Below are 16,828 nucleotides of genomic sequence, written 5' to 3'. Positions count from 1 at the left end.
GATGGACATTAAAACCATTTCTACAGTATTAGCAGCTATTACAAACATCTACTATCTTCTGCTGAGGTGGCCATAAGTGGACAGATGATACTAATTGGGCTGACTACAGTGCAAGAAAACCTTGTCAAAACCAAGTCAACCCAGTATACACTTCATCAACAGTTTACTCTCAAGGCTATAACCACAGAACCATATAGTGAAACTAACTGAGTCAGCATATGTGGTAATGCACACTGAAAATCACTGTAACAAGCACTGTATGGGGCCAGCAAACTGGAGCACAGTACTATGTATCTAAAGGAGATCCAGGGCATATCTTCAACCTACTCAGAAAGCTCTTCACCGGGTCCTGTGTATAATAAAGTAAGAGAGATAAATATAGCTGTTAATATGAGCAAGTTGGCAGCAGCTCGCCATAGACAGATGCACAGGAAGCAGGGCAGCAGTGATGTAGACAGAGGACCACAGCAGTTTCTTCACCTCCGCTCTGCTGTGGAGCCAAGGGCTACTGCTGTCAAGGCAGCAGGATGAGCCAGAGCCTCTTTCACAGTCATTATATTTATCATGTGGTCAACCTCCCATCGGTATAGTACACACAACACTACAACCCTCTTTTGCTCTATTCACAAGAGGATTAGATTACGCTTATCCAGTGACACATCAACCCAAGGAGATGGGGGTTAATCTAAAGGACTAAAGTCACCTGCTCCACCAAGAATAAACATGGTAGATCGCTAAAGGGGGATACTCAACAGATACTCAATTATTTTCTCGCACAATTAAAACACACTACATTGCACACTATTACACCTTAGCCCAATGTTCAGTATGTCTTCCTCTGCGTGCTTCCTCGGTTAACATTTCAATTACGAACTCCTGACAGACACAGATATGAGAGAGGAATTCCCTGACTACATTTCCATACACGTTAACCTGCAGTATATTGCTGACAGATGGTATGCTGGAATTGTGTTTTGAGAATGACAAAGACCATCTAGGGACTCAGCAACATCCTCAAGAACAAGGGGCCTCAGAACTGAACTCATCTGAATAAATAAGTTCAAACCACAGAAGTTGACTCTGTAACATAAGATGTTATCAAACATTTTTGTACAACCTATTGCAAAACAATACTAATCCTGTAATAAGAAATAAAATACTTGAGAGATGAGGGGATAAGAACAATAAATGGTGCATCTCATCCATTCTTACCAATGTTTTTTTTACTGTAGGCCTACGTTCTCCCTCTTAGGGTAGAAACCATCAATAATATTCCAACTTTAGTTTCTGACATGTTTAGCATTAAAAGCTACTGAAAAGCACATGATAATAAACCCTAGTGCATGGTGACTGACAGTAGCTGGCAGAGAAAGGAACCAATGACGGGTGGGATAAATAGATTTGAGGTGTAATCAATGAGCCTCCAGCGAGCACTGATTCATTCAATCTCAATCTGGGATTAAATTCAAAAGCCCTTCATCCTCTTCTTGCAATGCCATGTCTGCAATCTGTACAAAGACTCAATTTTATACGGTTGAACTGGGGACAATTTATCTTCACTGCACACAGCAATCAAAGATGGCCACTATCACATTCGTGCCAAATTCAAACCCTGTTCACGCTTGTGTGCTCCCCACTAAATTATGAAATTCCCCTATTTTGCTACTGATTTTAAACACGTGACTATGAAATATCAGTTCTGTGTAATTCGAGTGGAGTTCTCTCCTCCAACTGGTGCATTTGTTTGGAGTGCATTGTGTTTGTCATGTATTGACACTGCTTTTCCCTATATAGAGTCATGAAACACTGGTCACTTTAATCATTTGTACATACTGTTTTAGCCATGTTATATGTATCCTGAACAAAAATACAAAACGCAACATGCAACAATTTCAAAGATTTTACAGAGTTACAGTTCATATAGGGAAATCAATCAATTGAAATAAATTCATTAGGTCCTAATCTATGGATTTCACATGACTGGGAATAGAGATATGCATCTGTTGGTCATAGATACCTTTAAAAAATGTAGTGGCGTGGATCAGAAAACCAGTCAGTATCTGGTGTGACCACCATTTGCCTCATGCAGCGCGACACATCTCCTTCGCATAGAGTTGATCAGGCTGTTGATTGTGGCCTGTGGAATGTTGTCCCACTTCTCTTCAATGGCTGTGCGAAGTTGCTGGACATTGGCGGGAACTGGTACACGATGTCATAAACAACGATCCAGAGCGTCCCAAACATGCTCAATGCGTGAAATGTCTGGCGTGTATGAATAACTGACATTTTCAGCTTCCAGGAATTGTGTACAGATCCTTGCGACATGGGGCCGTGCATTATCATGGCAGCGGATTAATGGCACGGCAATGGGCCTCAGGAACTTATCCTGGTATCTCTGTGCATTCAAATTGTCATCGATAACATGAAAATTGTGCTTGTTGTCCGTAGCTTATGCCTGCCCATACCATAACCCCACCGCCATCATGGGGCACTCTGTTCACAACGTTGACATCAGCAAACCACTCACCCACACGACACCAGTACAGTTGAAACCGGGATTCATTTGACAAAGGCCTGTGAATATTTTGTTATGATGATAGTCTGCTGTAGCCATTGTAGGCTATAATGTTTGTCTCTGTGTTGGGTAAAAGAGGCTACTAGTTAATTGGTCAAGAGCACCCCTGCTCATTGTGGTTTAGCTCATGACGTGGCACTAGGTATTTCTACCTATTGTAGCTCTATCAGTCTTCTGTAGTGTTGTTTGAGAGTGTTGATGTGGTAGGCCACTTTTGTTGCTATGCTCGTAGCCTGATTCTAGGCCAGATCTAGTGTAGATTATTTTAACTTTGATGTCAGAACCTGTCCAAAAAATGTCATTGTTCATGTGTTTTTGTAAGTACTTTCGCTTATTTTGTGGACATTATTATTTATTTTGACCACCGCTACCATCACTACAATTGACTTGTGAATGAAATCAGATGTTTTTCCTTTTCTTATCCTTAGCCTGCCTCCCCAACCGCAACACACGTTTACCTTTTCAAAGCCTGAAAACAGCTGGAGCATTATAGCACTTGGAGATTTTGAATAATGCCTCTGGCATTAAAACTTATATCTAGTAACATTAAGTTGACTTCTCTCTGTAACAATATCAGAATGATGAATGGACACAAAGTAAATGCCACCTATGGCCACCCCTGAGTTCACTACCAACACTGTCGAGGCCAGCTTGATTGATGCTGACATACAGTTGAAGTCGGAAGTTTACATACACCTTAGCCAAATACATTTAAACTCAGTTCTTCACAATTCCTGATATTTAATCCTAGTAAAACATCCCTGTCTTAGGTCAGTTTGGATCACCACTTTATTTTAAGAATAGTAGAGAGAATGATTAATTTCAGCTTTTTTTATTTCATCACATTCCCAGTGGGTCAAGTTTACATACACTCCATTAGTATTTGGTAGCATTGCCTTTAAATTGTTTAACTTGGGTCAAACGTTTTGGGTAGCCTTCCACAAGCTTCCCACAATAAGTTGGGTGAATGTTGGCCCATTCCTCCTGACATAGCTGCTGTAACTGAGTCAAGTTTGTAGGCCTTCTTGCTCACACACCTTTTTTCAGTTCTGCCCACAATTTTTCTATGGGATTGAGGTCAGGGCTTTGTGATGGCCAATACCTTGACTTTGTTGTCCTTAAGCCATTTTGTCCCATCTTTGGAAGTATGCTTGGGGTCATTGTCCATTTGGAAGACCCATTTGTGACCAAGCTTTAACTTCCTGATTGAGATGTTGCTTCAATATATCGACATAATTTTCACCCCTCATGATGCCATCTATTTTGTGAAGTGCACCAGTCCCTCCTGCAGCAAAGCACTCCCACAACATGATGCTGCCACCCCCGTGCTTCATGGTTGGGATGGTGTTCTTTGGCTTGCAAGCCTCCCCCTTTTTCTTCCAAACATAACGATGGTCATTATGGCCAAACAATTCTATTTTTGTTTCATCAGACCAGAGGACATTTCTTCACAAAGTACAATCTTTGCCTTTCAGGTTATGTTGATATAGGACTCGTTTTACTATGGATATAAATATTTTTGTACCTGTTTCCTCCAGCATCTTCACAAGGTCCTTTGCTGTTGTTCTGGGATTGATTTGCACTTTTCGCACCAATGTACATTAATCTCTAGGAGACAAAACGCGTCTCCTTCCTGAGCGGTATGATGTCTGCGTGGTCCCATGGTGTTTTTACTTGCGTACTGTTGTTTGTACAGATGAACGTGGTACCTTCAGGCGTTTGGAAATTGCTCCCAGGGATGAACCAGACTTGTGGAGGTCTACAATTTATTTTCTGAGGTCTTGGCTGATTTCTTTTGATTTTCCCATGATGTCAAGCAAAGAGGCACTGAGTTTGAAGGTAGGCCTTGAAATACATCCACAGGTACACCTCCTATTGACTCAAATGATGTAAATTAGCCTATCAGAAGCTTCTAAAGCCATGACATCATTTTCTGGAATTTTCCAAGCTGTTTAAAAGGCACAGTCAACTTAGTGTATGTAAACTTCTGACCCACTGGAATTGTGATACAGTGAAATAATCTGTCTATAAACAATTGTTGGAAAAATTACTTGTGTCATGCACAAAGTAGATGTCCTAACCGACTTGCCAAAACAATAATTTGTTAACAAGAAATGTGTGGAGTGGTTGAAAACTAGTTTTATTGACTCCAACCTAAGTGTATGTAAACTTCCGACTTTAACTGTAGATCTACAGCACCGACCAACGATACTGTAGGAAATTTTTTTGTGGACTCCTCTTGCCAAAGCAAACTGCACGAAGTGACAAACACATAACAGAATCAATGGTTTAAGTTACATTTAGGCCTAAAGTTAACTTTAAATGCTGCACACAGTTGGATGAAGTCTACTCTTCAAGCTAATTGGGGGCTGTTTAATGTCTGCTTTTTAACAACCTTTCCATGGATTTTCTCATGACATCAGGGCTTTGTCTGCCTTTTTTATTAGGCCTATTAAAAAAAGTCTGCCCTCGGGTGTATTCATTAGTCGGTTTCTGTTGAAAACATTTAGTCTGTTGCAAAACATTTAGCAACAGAAACCGTTTAATTTATGAACCAAACGGGGAGGGACCTACATTCATTTGTCTAATAGTAACGTTTGTTTTCTTAGTCAACCGTTTACTCCAAACGGAAAACGTTTTACAATGAAAACAACAGTTTCTATTAGACAAATGAATGTAGGTCCCTCCCCGTTTGGTTCATAAATTAAACGGTAAACGGTTTCTGTTGCTAAACATTTTGCAACAGACTGAATGTTTTCAACAGATCCAACTAATGAATACATCCCTGGGCATCCCCAGTCAGTCGACAACACCCTTTTAAAACGAGGCCTGTCTTCCACACAGCAATCCTTTGCACAGTTAGAGACCACACAGCATGACATGGGTAGTCAAGTCCTATAAAATGTCTGTTTTTATTGTACTTCTTTGGGCATGGCTTTGCACATACTGCTGTATAGTCTACTACAGTCTTTCAGTCAATGCAAAAGTTGCCTGCAGTATTCTTTTCACCAGCAGATGTCCTCACTGCTACACTGAAATCCTGTTTGTGTCACCGGAAATCATACAGCATGGTTAACACCCAATGATTCAAAATAATTTCCTATAAAATGTGAAGAATCACAAACCCATAACTTATTTTCCAATCATAATAAAACTACCTTCATTAAACAACCTTTAGTGAGTTTGATGTGAACAGTTTTAACAGTCAGAAAGCAATCAGTAATTTTATAGAGCAGTGTAATTGATTGAGATGGCTTTCAGAGCGACAGCATTACATTAATGCATTGAATTCCTGGTCAAATAAACTTTGAGTACATTATGAGCCCAAACCCAAATCATGAAATGATGTTCTACATAATGGTGATAGTCTGCCTGCTAGAAGGGCTAAAAGCTAGCTTGACTTTGATTGTGGTCTTTCACAGACTCAAGGAAAGCAGTGTGCTAACCTGACAACCTGGCTTTGTGTGGGTCTCAGACTAAGGAGTGTTAGCCGCTTGTCTGGCTCTGAATGAGGGCCTGTTAACCTGGCTATCCTTATACAGCCCAATGAGCTGGCTCTATTCCCGGCCCGGCAGACAGATGTACAGCACAGGGCTGCTCTAACAGGCTGGAGACAGTCAACTGCATGAGACCAATGATGTTTCAAGTGCTCAATAGAAAAAGGCAAGAGACCTTCTACCACTCCTACAGTGTTTCACATGCTGCTGTAACGCGTTTCCATTCCTGTACAGAGTGTAGCTAAAGTGCAGATAAGTGATGTATTTAATGTAAGCTCTTTTAAAATGTGTGACAGATGTCTTGCGAATGCAGCAAGCGTCTAGTATGTAAAGGTGAGGTAGAATGTAATGAGTCATATTCACTGTCTGCTGCAGGTCCTATATTTGGCCAGGACTGAAAGTGATGAGGAAAGCATCCAGAGCAGATTCAATTAAAGCAAAGTACGTCTGCACTGTTTTAATCACCTCGTTAAGCAGGTATCTAATCATGAACCTTTTTGAGTCAGTTCTATGGTGGAGCAGATGTGATTTGAACTATATTTTTCTCCAAGATAAGACCATAACTACCTCAATGTTGGGATGAACAGGCCACAGCAAAACAAGCCCTTTCACATCCAGGTGGCAAAGTGGTCCTCTGTAGCTCATTTGGTAAAGCATGCGTTTGTTACTTTCAAAGCCAGGATAGTGGGTTTGATTCCTGGGACCATGATTACGTAAGAATCTATGCACGCATGACTGTAAGTCGCTTTGGATAAAAGCGTCTGTTTAATGGCATATTATATTTATTCAGGACCTCTTAATTTGTTCCATTTATCAATTAGTCAAATCATGAGTTTTTCATCAAACATATGCAGTAGTTATGCTTATTCATTTCACAGTGCAAGAACCAGTGTGAGTGCCTCTCCTCTCCACTCCTGCCACTACACAGGCAAACCTGTCATTATGCACAGCTCAGGAAAAGAGCAGAGAGCAAGTTAAGAGCATGAGCCTCAAAGGTTCGCTTGGAGTTGCCAAAACAAGTCTAGAAATTCCTGGCATTAGAGTGTGTTGTATTCAATTTACCTACAGCTTATTACAGTATTGCCGACTCAATCTTCTACTATTTTAATTTCCCTCCTATACTTTTAGCTAGGATACATTTTTTAATCATTTATACAGTTAAGCCAGTTAAGAACAAATTCATATTTACAATGGCGACCTGTCAAACACATTAAAATGCTCCATGCCCGTGGAGCACCTGGCTTGCTGTTAAATCAATAGGTAGCTTGTTGCTAAGGGGAGGAACCATACAACTCCAAATTAATTGTTCCAAGAGAATCCTTTGGAGTCTGTATCAGTTCTAACGAATGTGACCTCAGATCGCACTCAGTTAGTACAAAATACAGACCAGATTTAGTCCAACACATTTGAGACATTGACAAGCGATACCGTCAGGTATCTTATGTTGCAGTACTAACCAGTGGTAGCTTTAGTAGATCGGTTGTCAAGTATTTATGACCTATAGGGAATCTAGAATCCAAATATACTTAGCTACCCCATTTGGCTCCCTTTGGGACAAAAGCTATACTCTATGTTATAGTAATATATTATTGAAGACGATCTTAAGAGCTCTCACTCTCCAAAATAAATTCTCATCGCTAAAGGGGATAGAAAGTCCTGCTATAAGAGCTCTGTTTCTTTCTGTATCTCTCTCCCAAATCTATTCTCATAGCTAAAGGGGTCAGGTGACAGTGGGCCTAGACTGCAGCTCTATGGCAGCTGGGTTCCTTTTCAGTAACAGTGATGTGAAGCAATTATGCATGTATAAATTGGGTGGAAATGGCCCAGCATACAGCTGTCATAAACATGTATCCTCTGAATAATCAGAAAGATCAAGTCTCACTGAAGACCTGGATCAAGGAACACCTTATTGTTGGAAAGAGAATACTGGAATGGGTCAGAAAAATGTATCAGGAACATCTGACTTAAATGATCACAAGATCCTGTTGTACATTATAACATTAGTTGATCACTTTTCCCCCTGCATGACTATACTACTGGAGTTGTATTACAGGATAATGCAGTGCTAAGCACAATGGCACATTAAAACATGATACACAGGAATGTGACACACATGTATCTGAATACTACAGTTCCTAATGGAGGTTTCCAGTCAGCGGCCAGGGTGGAGATACAGATACGATCAAGAGCAACAGATGCCCTAGTTTTGCCCTGTGTCTTCCATGTCGGTTGCCAATAGATGAGTCACTCTGCTTTCTCTGATGTCTACTTGCAATAGTGCTACTCCTTTTACAGTGCCTCTAGGAAATAAATATATTCTTCCACGTGTATTGCTTGTAATAAACTGGTAATAGATGTGCTTTAGATATATCTCTCCCAAATATTCCAAAATATGCATTCAGACATTTCCATACACTACATGTACAGTAGCTAGATAGGGAGACCGGTAGGTTTCAGAAAGAGCCCTGATGTTCATAACAAGGTGCATCAAGTCCATTAAACATCTGTTGTAGGAAGTTCTTGTTAATCAACGTTCACCGCAATAGCTGGTGTATTAAGACCGGTATAGTACCTCTGCTATGTACTATAAGTAGCATTAAAAACACAGACACACCTTTGGAGGTTTTGATCTGTTGGTTGATTGGCGTCTACAGGAGCAGGTGTTTGTGGCATACTAATCTCAGATACCTATGAAGACTAATTTTAGGATTAACTGTGAAGTTTCTGTCAGAAAAAGCTAATTGCTGGAGGAAGAATCTTTATTTGACTGCTCCTGAATGTTGTATAATATGTTGGCTACAGATGATATTGCTTCAAACAGTTGTGTTGGCTCAATCCTTTGGATGTCCCTCTGTTTTCTTATCTTAACTGTGAGATGTTTAATATTATTGACTCTACTTTATCTCTGAAGAGTAAAATAAAATGTGTTACACTTCATGGTAGAACTTCAAACGCAATGCACCCTACATTTTCCAGGAATCATTTCAGCTTGAGTGGTGCCCATCTAATCAATGTGACAGTTTATGACAATTCTGGAATTTCTGATAACTTGAACAATCCTATCACCATTCACTACTTATCTCATCTGCACATGGTCAAAGTATCTAAATACCTGAAAAGTGACATTACCGGTAAACCCTTCAGAGGCTAGTTTAAATTGAAACATATCCTTTCTAATTGTGATTATTCTCTAAGCCATACAGAGGAAGGTTGCTAGGCACAGACTGTGGTATCTATGGTAACTGTCCCGAGGGAAGGCTAGGAGCTTGTGAACTGCCAACCCTTCATTTGGACACACTCAGCTGCCTGGACAGCTAAATAAAGACAGAGGAAACAGATCATGCAAACAGGGAGTTTCCTCCCACACATCACAGAATATAACACTGACTGACTGCAGCCATTTCATGGACAGAACATACCCAGGACCATACACATGGAGGAGAGCAGCTTAGCACATGCCACACATAGCCTACAGTGATGTGAGAGGTGGGGTGGCAGCACATTATGACCAATAATAATGGGAACGACATTTTCATGTCAATTAACACAGCTACAATGTTATAGAACCATTGTCAAGATCTTTGGAATATCCTTGTGGAAAAGAAACGACACACACACACAACCTCAGCGGGGGAACTAGTGGTCTGAATAACAGACAGTTGTTGTTCTGGAGCAAAATATCACAGAATTTCATATCTGAAGATGCAGTCTAATGTAACTGCTGCCCTCTGCCATATGAAGACATTAATGGGTGACAGTTCTACCTGTAATGCTCGAGTGTCCATAGATCTCAAACACCCCTGAAAAGATTCATTAAAAATCATTAGAAATCTGGCATTCTGACAAAGGTTATGGTTAATAGATAGTAAATGATGGCAGTCAGTCCATTCCGCTAGATGCCACACAGAATAGTTTCAGCACAGAAGTAATAGTATACCGCTTCATGTTACAAATAGTGGCTTCATAAGAATTCAGTGTTACAAGTGATTTTAAGTTGTAGACAAACTGATTGGCTTTGTCAAGAAAATTATGAGGAAACAAAACGATCTGGACAGATGATGGAGCGCTATGTCCCTTAAAGCAAAGGGTGGCTGCATGGGAGACGAGTTGGAGAGTACAGGTCTCCCAGGTGGGCACCAATCAGACAGGGCACCTTGTGAGGGTTACACCAGCTGTGGGCAGAGAAGGCCATTACTATACTACACTTTGTTATCCCGCTCACACACCAAAAAACTAAAATAATTGATAACAAGCAGTCAAAACTCGTACAAAGTGACATCAAATTGCCTTTCTCTAAACAAAACAATGATGACCTCCAATAGGAGAATACATATTCAGACAGCAAGACAAAGTCATTGACTAAAGGCCTCAAATTTTTTTTGATAGTCTCACAATGTCAGCAGTGGTAGAGACCATTGGAGGAAGGACTATGGTGTGTGAATGGGCAGTTGAAATTATGAAACCTGTGCAATGAACCCCTATAGAAAAATGCTCAGACAAAATAATCAGCAGAGGGATCTCTGGTATACACTGGACAATGGGAAATTAAGAGCATCCCTGTGTTAACAGAGCTCATAATGGACATGCCAATTCTGGAGTGAGGATGATGATTCATTGAGTCATGGTCCTGGACATCTTGTGCAGGCACAGTTATGGGAAGAGGAACAGAGAAAAAGTGAGGTATCTTAATTTAGTGTGTCTCTGATCCTTCTAGAGAGTCACATCCCCTTCCCCTGATAGGCACCCTGAGATGGAGAGCCGATTAAATACGCAATCCTCTTAGTTTAAACCTCCTATCAGAACATAACGTCTGTGGACATGGCTAAGTAAATTAGTTATATCTCACTTCGCTTTGTCGTCTTACTTTTTTATAAAAAAAATTATTTTACCCCTTTTTCTCCCCAATTTTGTGGTATCCAATTGTTGTAGTAGCTACTATCTTGTCTCATCGCTACAACTCCCGTACGGGCTCGGGAGAGACGTAGGTTGAAAGTCACACGTCCTCCGATACACAACCCAACCAGCCGTACTGCTTCTTAACACAGCGCGCATCCAACCCGGAAGCCAGCCGCACCAATGTGTCGGAGGGTACACCGTGCACCTGGTAACCTTGGCTAGCGCGCACTGCGCCCGGCCCGCCACAGGAGTCGCTGGTGTGCGATGAGACAAGGACATCCCTACAAGGACATCCCTACCGACCAAGCCCTCCCTAACCCGGACGACGCTAGGCCAAATTGTGCGTCGCCCCACGGACCTCCCGGTCGCGGCCGGTTACGACAGAGCTTGGGCGCGAACCCAGGGACTCTGATGGCACAGCTGGCGCTGCAGTACAGCGCCCTTAACCACTGCGCCACTACCAGTACATCAATCTCTCACCATTATTTTTTAAACTGCCCTTAGACTTGGATAATGTGTCATAATTTCATTTGATAAAGTATCTTCACCCCTTTAATACGAAGTTGTTTGTGGCAAATCTTAAAATAAATGCAGATGGATACAATTTTATTCAATAAAATGCCCTTATGCAACAAATTCAAAAAGTACATTAGTCATCAAGTGTCCTCTGGAGTTTTGTTGAAACTTGAAATGCTGATGCCAAAACCCTTTTAGTGCCTTCAGAAAGAATTCATGACTTATTCCACATTTTGTTGCGTTCTTGCCCAAATTAAAAATCTACAAACAATACCCCATAACGACAAAGTGCAAAAAATAGATTGTTTTTCAAAATTGAGTGAAAATGAAATGCAGATATCTAATTTACACAGAGTACCAGTCAAAAGGTTGGACACACCTACTCATTCAAGGGTGTTTCTTTATTTTTTACATTGTAGAATAATAGTGAAGACATCAAAACTACAAAAGAACACATATGGAATCATGTAGTAACCAAAAAAAAAAATCTAGATATTTTATATTTGAGATTCTTCAGTGGCCACCCTTTGCCTTGATGACAGCTTTGTACACTCTATGCATTCTCTCAACCAGCTTCATGAGGTAGTCACCTGGAATGCATTACAATTAACAGGTGTGGCTTATTAAAAGTAATTTTGTGGAATTTCTTTTCGACAAGGTAGGGGTGGTATACAAAAGATGGTCTTTTACCAAAAAGGCTAAGTCCATTTTATGGCAAGTACAGCTCAAATAAGCAAGACACGAAGGTCAGTCAATGCAGAACATTTTCAAGTTTCTTCAAGTGCAGTCAGAAAAACCATCAAGCACTATGATGAAACTGTCTCTCACGAGGACCGCCACAGGAAAGGAAGACTCAGAGTTAACTCTGCTGCAGAGGATAAGTTCATTGGAGTTCACAGCCTCAGAAATTGCAGCCCAAATAAATGCTTCACAGACACATCAACTATTCAGAGTAGACTGTGTGAATCAGGCCTTCATGGTCGAATTACTTCAAAGAAATCACTACTAAAAAGACACCAATAATAAGAAGAGACTTGCTTGGGCCAAGAAACACGATCAATGGACATTAGACCAGTGGAAATCTGTCCTTTGGTCTGACAAGTTCACATTTGAGATTTTTGGTTCCAACCGCTGTGTCTTTGAGAGATGCAGAGTAGGTGAACGGATGATCTCCGCATGTGTGGTTCCCAGCGTGAAGCATGGAGGAGGTGGTGTGATGGTGTGGGGGGGCTTTGCTGGTGACACTGTCAATGATTTATTTAGAAATCAAGGCACACTTAACCAGCATGGCTACCACAGCATTCTACAGCGATACGCCATTCCATCTGGTTTGCACTTAATGGGACTATCAATTGTTTTCCAACAGGACAATTACCCAACACACCTCCAGGCTGTGTAAGGGTTATTTGACCAAGAAGGAGAGTGATGGCGTACTGCATCAGATGACGTGGCCTCCACAATCACCCGACCTCAATGCTATTGAGAAGGTTAGGGATGAGTTGACCGCAAAGTGAAAGAAAAGCAGCTAACAAGTACTCAGCATATGTGGGATCTCCTTCAAGTACTGTTGTAAAAGCCGTTTGAGAGAATGCTGTGTGCAAAGCTGTCAAGGCAAAAGGTGTCTACTTTGAAGAATCTATAATACATTTTGATTTGTTTAACACTTTTTTGGTTACTACATGATTCCATTCCATGATATGATTCTACATGATTATTTCATAGTTTTGAAGTCTTCACTATTATTCTACAATAAATAAATACAATTTGACAGTTACTGTAAGTATTCACACCCCTTTGCTATGCCACTCAAAATTGAACTCAGGTGCATCCCATTTCCTTTGATCGTCCTTGACTAACTTCACTGGAGTCCACCTGACACCAATTACATTTTTTTGGACATGATTTAGAAAGAAACACTCCCTTCTATATAATGGTCCCAGTGCACGGCCGAGCAGAAACTATACCATGAAGTTCAAGGAACTGTCCGTAGATCGACAAGGTAGAATTGTGATGAGGTACAGTGCATTCAGAAAGTTTAAAGACCCCTTCCCTTCTTACACATTGTTATTTTGAATCCATTTTAGAAAAAGTATTTAATTGAAATGTTTTCCTCATCAATCTACACAAAATACCCCATTATGACAGATTATGACCCCATTATGACAGGTACTTAGACATTTTTTAAAATCAGAAATACCTTCTAAGTATTCAGACCCTTTCCTATGAGACTAAATTGAGCTCAGTTGCATACGGTTTCCATTGATCATCCTTGAGATGTTTGTACAACTTGATCAGATTCCACCTGTGGTTCCACAGTTCCACAGTTGACAGTGCATGTCAGATCAAAAACCAAACCATGAGGTCAAATTAATTGTCTGTTGAGATCTGAGACGGGATTGTGTCGAGGCACAGATCTGGGGAAGGGTACCACAAAATGTCTGCAGCTTTGAAGGCCCCCCAAGAACACAGTGGCCTCCATCATCCTTCAATGGATGAAGTTTAGAACCACAATGACTCTTCCTAGAGCTGGCCGCCCGGCCACTCTGAGCAAACGCGGGAGAAAGGCCTTGGTCAAGGAGGTCATCAAGAACCTGATGGCCACTATGACAGGAACTCTAGAGCTCTGTGGAGAACCATCCAGAAAGACAATCATCTTTGCAGCACTCAACCAACCAGGCCTTTAATGGTAGAGTGGCCAGACGGAAGCCACTCAGTTGAAAGCACATGCCAGCCGCTTGGAGTTTGCCAAAAGGCACCTAAAGGACTCAGACTATGAGAAACAAGACTCTCTGGTCTGATGAAACCAAGATTGAACTCTTTGGCCTGAATGCCAAGTGTTACGTCTGGAGGAAACCTTGCACCATGCCTACGGTGAAGCATGGAGGTGGCAGCATCATACTGTGGGGATGTTTTTCAGAGGCAAGGACTGGGGTACTAGTCAGGATCAAAGGAAACATGAACGTAGCAAAGTACAGAGAGATCCTTGATGAAAACCTGCTCCAATGTGCTCAGGGCCTTAGATTGGAGCAAAGGATTCCCTTCCAACAGGACAACGACTCTAAGCACACAGCCAAGACAACACAAGAGTGGCTTTGGGACAAGTCTCTGAATGTCCTTGAGTGGCCCAGGCGGAGCTCGGCCTTGAACCCGATCGAACAGCTCTGGAGACCTGAAAATAGCTGTGCAGCGGCACTCCCCTTCTAACCTGACAGAGCTTGAGAGGATCTGCAGAGAAGAATGGGAGAAACTCCCCAAATACAGGTGTGCCAAGCTTGTAGCTTCATACCCAAGAAGACTCGAGGCTGTAAAAGGTGCTTCAACAAAGTACTGAGTAAAGGGTCTGAATACTTAGTTCAGTTTTATTTTTAATACATTTGCTAAAACCTGTTTCTGCTTTGTTATTATGGGTTATTGTGTGTAGATTGAAGGAAAAAAATATTTAATTTTAGAATAAGGCTGTAATGTAACAAAACATGAAAAAAGGGGTCTGAATACTTTCCGAATGCACTGTGTTTATTCCAAGAGTACATTGTTCTCAATCATTGGGAAATTGAAGAAAATATGAAACAGACTCTGCCTAGAGCTGGCATCCGACCAAACTGAGTAACTGGGCAAGAAAGACCTTGGTCAGGGAGGCGACTAAAAACCCAATGACCACTGACAGAACTACAGAGTTCCTTAGCTGAGATGGGAGAACCTGCCAGAAGGACAACAGTCTCTACAGCACTTCACCAATCTAGGCTTTTTTGGGAGTGTGACCAGATGGAAGACACTCCTGAGAAAAATGCATTCGACAGACCAAAATGTTACTCTTTGGCCTGAATGTATAGCGCCATGTCTGGAGAAAACCAGGCACAGCTCATCACCCGTCTAACATCTTCCCTACCGTGAAGCACAGTGGTGGCAGCGTCATGCTATGGGGATGCTTTTCAGCTGCAGGGACTGGGAGACTGGTAAGGATAGAATGAATAATGAGTGGAGCCAAATACAGGCAAATCCTTGATGAGAACCAGCTTCAGAGTGAAAATGACAGACTGGGGCGACACTGGACTGGCTTCAGAACAGAAATGTGAAAGTCCTTGAGAGGCCCAGCCAAAGCCTAGACTTGAATCACATTGAGAATCTGTGGAAAGACTCAAAGATTGCTGTTCACCGCCACTCCCCATCTAACTTAACAGCGCTTGAGAAAATCTGCAGGGAAGAAAATCTCTAAATCCAGATGTGCAAAGCTGAAAACATACTCAAGACAACTCAAAGCTGTAAATCGGTGCCCGGAGGGGCTTCTACATACTATAGTATTGACTCAGGGGTGTGAATACTTATGTAAATTAAATACAGTACTTAATTTTCAATAAATTTGCAAACATTTCTAAAACATGTTTTCACTTTGTCATTATGGGGTAGTGTGTGTAGATGGGTGAGAGATTTTTTACCATTTTTAATCCATTCTGTATTCAGGATGTAACATGTGGAATAAGTCAAGGTGTATGAATACTTTCTGAAGGCACTGTAAGACATCATCCTATCTAATTATTGAAACTGGTTCATGGAGAGATTGTTTCTGAAAATAAAACTGCCCCAATTCTGCAGTCTTTTAAAAGGGCCTTTATATGAAGCCCAAGTGTAATAAAAGTAATACAACTTTCATAACTAGCTATATTTACAAATATATTTTCAGGTGGACACCTCAGACTACACTATTAAATAGATTACATATGAGGACACAATGTTGTTGAAAATTGTCACCTTAATGAGGAAAAATCTTAAACTATCATTCATACATTATTATTTAACCAAATGAAATGGAATAAACTAAATAAATTAAACAAATTGTAATGAATTCTATAAATGCAAAGCCAAAATCATAAAAATACAAACAAACAAGATCAGCTTTTACTTGAAAACCTCCAATGTTAAGCATGGAATTGATTAACTGCATAAAACAAATATCCCTTTGTTTAGGTTTTGTTTACAGTAGAAACAGTCATTCTCCCTGTGGTGCCACTTTCATCTGTGAGCACATTTATAATATTGCCAACCAGGACAACGGAGGGAGGCCACATTACACAGCTGATGGAGCCCATTCACCAGGGTGATAAGCAGGCAGACAGCATGGCCTTCCGTCAAGGCAAGCACATCAGCAGTAGGACCCTGGAGGGAGTCTTCACTGCTTTCAGGAAGAAGGAAAAAAAGATCAGGGCAACGACCTTATCAGCATGTAATTCACAACGTTAAGATTACTATTATTAGGACTTCCATTTAGGATAAATGGAATGATTTCCCAATGCAAGATGTCACTCCTTATACTGCAAGTATTCACAGCACAGATGTGATGTAGTATGCT

General features: G+C 41.0%; 1 protein-coding gene across 1 annotated transcript in view; it reads right to left on the bottom strand.

The window, feature by feature from the left end:
• The window catches only part of nalf2 (NALCN channel auxiliary factor 2), a 44,871-nt gene that overhangs the window by 3,495 nt on the left and 24,548 nt on the right, over window positions 1–16,828 (bottom strand). The window lies entirely within an intron of this gene.

The sequence above is a fragment of the Oncorhynchus nerka genome, linkage group LG22 (genome assembly GCF_034236695.1).
Source record: "Oncorhynchus nerka isolate Pitt River linkage group LG22, Oner_Uvic_2.0, whole genome shotgun sequence".
In the NCBI taxonomy this organism is placed as follows: Eukaryota; Metazoa; Chordata; class Actinopteri; order Salmoniformes; family Salmonidae; genus Oncorhynchus; species Oncorhynchus nerka.
Note: the sequence above shows the minus strand (reverse complement) of the source record. Positions and strands in the feature narration are given on the sequence as shown.